Below are 7,738 nucleotides of genomic sequence, written 5' to 3'. Positions count from 1 at the left end.
TGCTTTGGCTGAAAGCACTTAACCTAATAAATACTATTTTTTCTGACTGTGGTACTCAGCATTTTTTTATTTTATTAGTTTACATATTTGTACGCTGTGAGCATTTCTGCTCAGACGTTTGTTGTTGTCATTTGGTGAAACAGTCACATAATAACTTGATTATAATAACTTTGACCACATACTAATGTGCATATAAGTCACTATAGATGAGTTGCAGAAAAGTATTAATAAAAAGATTAATGCTCTCTGATTCTTTATTGATGACAGGAGTCCCATCAGAACATGCACAGATGATATATATATTATACCCATTGCAATAAATACAGTCAGTGCCTTGCAAGATCGAAATCATCATAAGCTCTTGGCTGACTTGAAAAATCTTTGTTGAATATAACCTGGACAACAGCTTGGGAGACTGATATTTGTATCATGGCACATCTGTACATTAATCTAATGTGATGTTACTGGAAAGTGGCTGTGAACAGTAGTATAATTTCTCTGTCCTGGAAGACCTAAGACATTTCACAAAGGTAAACAAAGAAAGCTTGCGTCAGGTCTGGTATCCCAGTTGTGACCCAGGGAGTTAGAGGACTAACTAGAAACAGAGTACAAAGGATTAGTCTGGATAAAAATCACTTCAGCTACCAGATCTAGGATACTCTCTCTCTCATTGTGATGCCCTCCCTGTGGGAGGAATAAAGACGTCTTGTTGAAGTTTATTCTGTTAAGTAACTAGATGGACAAGTCCAGACTACAGAACTAACAGAAGAGGACTAAGAAGGTTAAGACTAAGCATATGCAGGAAGTGTAGACACTTGTAAAAGGATGTATTCAAACTAACCTATTTATGATATTGTTAGCCTTATTTACAGTTATTTATAGGCTAAATAATTGATTCTGATAACATTCTCTTAACTAGGTGCTACACCCCTCCCCACAACTTAGAAGGATTTGAAATATAAGAAAGAGTCTCCGCTGCAGCTAGAACACTAAAAGAGTTGCTGCACTACCCACAGCGTCCTACCAATAAGGTTAATATTGTGTTGAAACATTATTAAATTACAGCCCTGGGTCTATAGCACTGGATGTGTCCCCATATACAAACTAGCGTAATCCCCAGCATTACGAAGTTTCATATAGAAACCAAATGTGAAACTAAGCATATGGCAGCTAAGTAACACTTTAAAGTAAGGTGTATACCTGTAGTAAATCAAGGCAATCTGTGTCATTTCTTCAAACACAATATTGCAAACCCAGAAATCAGCGAATTTGGCTACTCAAAAGTAAAGGAAATACCTAGCTAAAAATTGGAACTCTAATTGTAGAAAGGCTAGAACTGTGAGCTCCATAGCCAAAGAGTATACTTCTAACTACTTTCCTTTCAGAAGCTTGCAACTTGTGTCTGTATTAGCCCCGCTCCGCTCGCCCTCGCTACGCTCGGTCTCGCTCCGCTCCCCTCCCTGCCCCCAAATCCCACCCGCCCCCAGTACCTCTAAATTTATACCACTCTAGCCACTCCCCTTATTTCAACTACCAATCTCTGCTTCCCACATCACCAAACCTCCTGGCTTTTCAATACAATCCTACTCGGGCACCAGCCTATAAGCTCTGTAAGCTTAATTTAACCCTGAATACTCACAATCACCAAACAAATAATGGAAACAAACAAAAATAACATGCTAATTACCCTACTCCCAATACTATTCCTAGTACATCACCTCACTGCTTATGAGCATATTGACCTACTGCAAAACCAACATCCAAAAGCTCAAACATCCACTCATGATGTTTTACTCAAGCTTAAACACCGACCCATCCTCCACTCACCAAGTATAGCGTCTCACACAAACTACCACCCACACAAAATCACAACATGTAAACCCAAAGACAAAGACTATATAAAACTAATTAACAAGCTCCTAAAACTAAGAATATCCTATCACCAAAACCTTACAATACATGGGGACATTCATCCCAACCCTGGCCCATATACACTCAAAAACTCACACTCCACTACCACATATACTCCCACTAACTCCCTTCTAGCATTTCATCTAAATATCAGAAGTATTAATAATAAAATCCCCAACCTTCATGCCCTCTTAGCAACTCACTCACCGGATATTATGTGTCTTACAGAAACATGGCTTAAACCTACTACTACTGATAATGAAATAACACCACCAGGCTATAACATTCATCGACTTGACCGTACCACAAAGAAAGGTGGTGGGATAGCAATTATATATAAAAATACACTAACTGTTCATAGAGATTCAGTAAACCCACCCCAATTCAATAATGCAGAACTTCTTATAACCAAACTACAAACTAGCTACAATAAATACGTGAACATCATCTGTGCTTATATACCACCAGGTAACAATATTACCACCCTAGAAGAAATCCTTTACTGGCTAAATACTACCTACCCCCAAGAAACCATAATCTTTGGTGACTTTAATATAGACTGGCACTCATGCTCAACCATACCCCCCACCACACCTATAAACCTATTTGGATATAAGCAGACCATTACCTCCCCCACCAGGATCCACAAACCAACCAGTAGGGAAAGTATCCTAGACTGGATATTAGTCAATAACCAAGCCCAACAATACACAATCGGTACTCTCCCTGATGACCTCAGTGATCATCATCTGACCTATATCATTAAACACAAGGCAGGGACCCCCCACCAAATCAAATACATAACACGCAGAAATAAAAAGAATTTTAACCCTGCAACGTTCTTAAATGAACTAAAGGCAGTTGACTGGTCTAAACTAAAAAAGCTACCATTAGAAGAGGCCATAGCATATTTCAACAACAACTTCATTAGCATCCTTGACTACCATGCTCCAGTACGTACGTTAAAAATGAAATCTAACCCAGCACAATGGCTAACCAGGGAGACCAAGTCAAAAATCAAAATAAGAAACAAAGCCTGGGCCTGCTGGCGCTCAACTAAAACCCCACTTGACCACTTAAAATACCGGCAACTCAGAAATGAAACAAAAAAATCAATTATACTAGATAAAAAAAGCTACTACCAGAACTTACTAAACAAGCATCATAATCACCCTCAAAAATTCTGGGCAAGCATAAATCAGATCCTCCATCCAGGACAGTCTACCACCCCAACCCCTGCCAACCTCACTAACAGATCCCCAGAGTGCATATCCGATGCCTTTAATAGCTATTTCACTGAAACCATACAGTCGCTAGCAAATCAACTGACTCCACTAAATTCCAACACCAGTTCCAACCCCACTAGTAACCATCCCCAATTTAGTTTCCAGCCAATCTCCACTACCTATATTAAGACATTGTTAACAAAACTAAAACCTACTACCCTCTCTGCTGACCTCCTCCCTGCAGAGTACTTACAAATATCTGCTGAAGCCATTGCTTACCCTATAGCTATACTAATCAATAGAACATTGTCCGAGGGTACTATCCCCCACCTATGGAAGATATCCCATGTCATCCCACTTCATAAAGGTGGAAACTCCACAGAATTATCCAACTATAGACCAATTGCCATTCTTTCCCCATTAGCCAAAATAATGGAAAAATGTGTTCATAAGCAACTAATGCAATACCTAATACAAAACAACTTACTATCTAACTCCCAACATGGTTTCAGGCCACATCACAGTACCACATCTGCCCTCATTGACTTTACAAATGCCATAAACCAAAATAGGAATGATAACAAAATATCCTCTGCCCTCTTTCTTGACCTGTCAAAAGCCTTTGACATGGTCAACCATGAACTCCTCATTCTCTCACTCAAATCTATGTCCCTCAATAGGCACACAATCCAGTGGTTCCAATCATACCTAACTGGCAGACAACAGGCAGTTGTATGGCAGAACAAGTTATCCAACCAGCTACCACTCACCCTTGGTGTCCCTCAGGGCTCTATACTGGGACCACTACTTTTCTGTCTTCATCAATAACCTCCACACAGCTATTCCTAAGGCTACCTGCATCCAATATGCAGATGATTCCACTCTCATCTGCTCAGCCACCTCTCCAACAGACCTACAAACGCAACCCAAAATACATTAAGCACTATTGAAAACTGGCTCACTAACCAATGTCTGTTACTGAACCCCAACAAAACCAAACTCCTACTCTTTACTCCCACTAATAGAACCACCCCTTTCTCATTCACTATTACTTCCAACAATGGTACCACCATCTCCCCAGATACCCACACTAAACTTCTAGGAGTCATTATAGATAATAAGCTCAAATTCGACCTACAGGTCAATAAGACCGTTCAGACCATCAATAAAAAACTAGGATCAATGTACAGAAACAAAGCATTCTTAACCCCACAGGCTAGAATAGCAATTGCCAGGTCACAACTACTCTCTACTCTTACTTATGCCTCCCCCATTCTCTCAAACCTAAATAAATCAGAACTGAATAAGCTCTCACACAGCTTTAACCATATTGCCAGATTCGCAACTAACTCCACCTACAGAACACATCACTGCCAGAACCTGAAACAACTATGCTGGCTTGAACTCCCCAACTTAATTACACTAAATCAACTCTTAGTTGCCCACAAAGTTCTTTACCATCCTGAAAATACCCCCTCACTCTCTAATATAATAAAACCATACAACAACCTGGGATCACTAAGATCAGCCGACAAATTAATGGTCCATACTTACAAAGCCAACAATTCTGCAGGGGATTCTCTGTTTGCCAGCTCTGTTGCCAAGACCTGGAAATCTCTACCAAATCATATCACCTTGCAATCCTCCTTAAACCTTTTCAAAAAAAGCATTACACAGCATCTTACAATCAACTGGCTTTGTCCATGCTGACTAAGCTGTATCATTGTTCACTCTAACTAACCAACTTGTTTTCTAACACCTGCAGGCCTTTCTCTACAAGCATACTGTGCTGATTGTAACTGTTAATGTAACTGAGATTTTTGTAAACAAATGCTATGATACTATATATTTACTACTGTATAACTTTTTCAATGTAAATAATCTGTGTGTTTATTCTTGAAGAAACTGATGTTATCATGTTGGAGCTTTTCTCCCCGGGCCTCCACTGATAATGGACATATATCCAGTTGGACTATCCCGGTAAACAAATGTAAAATAAATAAATAATAAATACACCTGATAAAAGAGTCTCCCAAGAGCAGTAACCATATATTCTTCTATTACTAGGCAAGTGACATTATGAGGTATCAGCGCTTATCAGTTTTCATTGTCACATATTCAGAAGCTGACAGAATGATAATCTGCATGCATGTTCTGACTTCAGCACAGCCCTATTATCAGTGTGGACAGCTCTCTTCTCATTTTTTTTTATGAACAAGGACTCGCTGTGTACAGTAACTTACACATTCAAAGATGCTTGGTGTTTACAATAATTCTGTATCAGCCTGACTCTTAAAAGCATATAGAAAAGCACATATTACAAAAACCAAATGCATGTAATCCATTCAACAATGTCGAACAATTTCACTGAAGTAAGATGAAATATACATCACTTACAAAATAACAAAATTGCTATCAAAGTAGTTAATACAAGAACCATAACTGAAAAGAGCAATAACATAAAATGTAGTGTACCCTCCTGCACCAGCAACATAAAGAAATAAAGCCTTGAATTTGATCCAGGTGACCCAAGTTCGAATATCAGCAAGGGCACTTGATGGCACAAGCAGGGAGCGTGAGCATGCACATTTTGGGGGTAGAGAAATACGCATGTTCAGGGCATACTAGAGACATTTGATTTTCCTGCTGGACACTGGATAGATAGCTGTGATGTGCTGCTTGAGAACAGGTGTCACCTGGTGACTTCAGCCCCTTGCAGATGTGAAGGGCAGTTCTGAGGATCATTGCACACCCTGCCCTGGACTGTTACTGTGTATGCACATGGGAGGGGAATTGACAGAAAATACTTCAGCATTAGTAATGCAATGCTGCCCCAGGGTCCTCAGTCTGCTCACTGGCACTGGACATGGGCTGAGATTCATCTGGGAGAGGCAAAGGATGGTTCAGTAAACTCAGTAGATGAGGAAAGGAACTGAAAATAGCTGATGGAAAGCTGCGGGGTGAGAAAAACCACTAAGTCAGACAAGTCCAAAAAGATCAAAATCCACAGAGGAGGAAACCGGAATCAGCAAAAATACACTTTTATTGAATGGCCACAAACACAATGAAAACAAGCACTTTTGCTCGGTTAATACCGAGCTTTCTCAAGATAAAGATAAAATTCAAATAGCGTCTATATATAGACAGTGTCAAATCACATGTTCAAATAATTAACATAATTAGTAAAAAATGAATAAAAATCAACTCATTTGAGTAAAATAAACTATAAACAAAATTCTTGTTTAAAAATAGTTTTTGTATATATAAGACAGCATATGGTGTGTTGAAATTATGACAAAAATATATATATGAAATAAATAAATAAATAATGTAAAATAAAATTGTAATTGTGGATTACTATTAGCATAGAAATTGTGCCTTATTAATTCAAAAATTAGTAATAAATCTCAAATGAAGAGCAGAATATAGCAAGGGTGGAAAATGGACATAATGGTGGATCAGAAGGAAGGTCAGTAACGTGACCAACATGTGTTAATACAATAATTTTGCAACAATAATTTTAAAACATCAATGTATCATGTCTAACAATACAAAAAAGCAAGATAAAAAATGTATACAGCTGTGTAGCTGTAATCATCATCCACTCAATTACTCTAATAAAAGAGATAAAACCTACCATTTAAAAAGGGGGTACCCAACCATTCAAAACCACCCAAATTGTACTACTACAATCTAGCCATCCTCAGTTTCAGGACGCTACTAATATTAATATTGTCGTTAAGACCAGGAGGTCTTCCGGCGTCCAATCTAAGCTGCCAGAGGAGTTCTCGATACTCCAAAGTGGTCTCCCAATCCCCACCTCTGGCATCTGATATCACTTGTTCTAACACTATAAACTTAAGCTCCATTCTGGGACAGAGGTGGGAGTGTTTGTAAAAGGCATTGGATTCCCTTTCTTTAGAGATATCATAGAGATGCTTGTATATTCTCTTTCTTAGGGGTCTCTCAGTTTTCCTTATGTAAAAACTGGAACAAGACATACATACACCTAAATACACTACCCCTTTGGTACCACAATTGGAAAAACAACTGGAATTAAAAAGAAATTTCCTTTATGGAATATAGAGAGTCGAATCATTAATAATAGCATTACACTGCTTACACGCACCACATTTAAAGGTGCCTAGTCTGGAATTGCGTAATGTTGATCTTTGAGTGTGTTTCCCTTCAAATAATTCCTTAAGATTAACATCTCTCCTTCTGACAAACCTAGGACGTGGTTGCACCAAATTTTTTTAGTTTGTCATGGAGGGTAAGGACTGACCAGTGCCTCTGTACCACATTTTCAGTGTCAAAGGAGCTAAGAGAATAAGTGTGAATAAAACTGCTAGAATGTTCTCCATGATCCTCAATTGTAACATTATTTACTGGAGGAACCATGTTACCAATTAATGGGGGATATCTAATGTCCCTACTATCTAGGACTTCCTGAGCCAAAGTAGTGACTAGTGAGGTGGGATAGCCCCTTTCAAAGAATAGTGACTTCAAAAATTCAATCTCGTCCAAAAAGTCACCTAAGGTACTACACATCCTGGAGGCTCGAATGAACTGCCCCTTAACAATACCTTTCTTTTGGTAAA

The sequence above is a fragment of the Protopterus annectens genome, chromosome 1.part0 (genome assembly GCF_019279795.1).
Source record: "Protopterus annectens isolate FY-2018-M chromosome 1.part0, PAN1.0, whole genome shotgun sequence".
In the NCBI taxonomy this organism is placed as follows: Eukaryota; Metazoa; Chordata; order Ceratodontiformes; family Protopteridae; genus Protopterus; species Protopterus annectens.
This window is presented reverse-complemented; position numbering follows the sequence as displayed.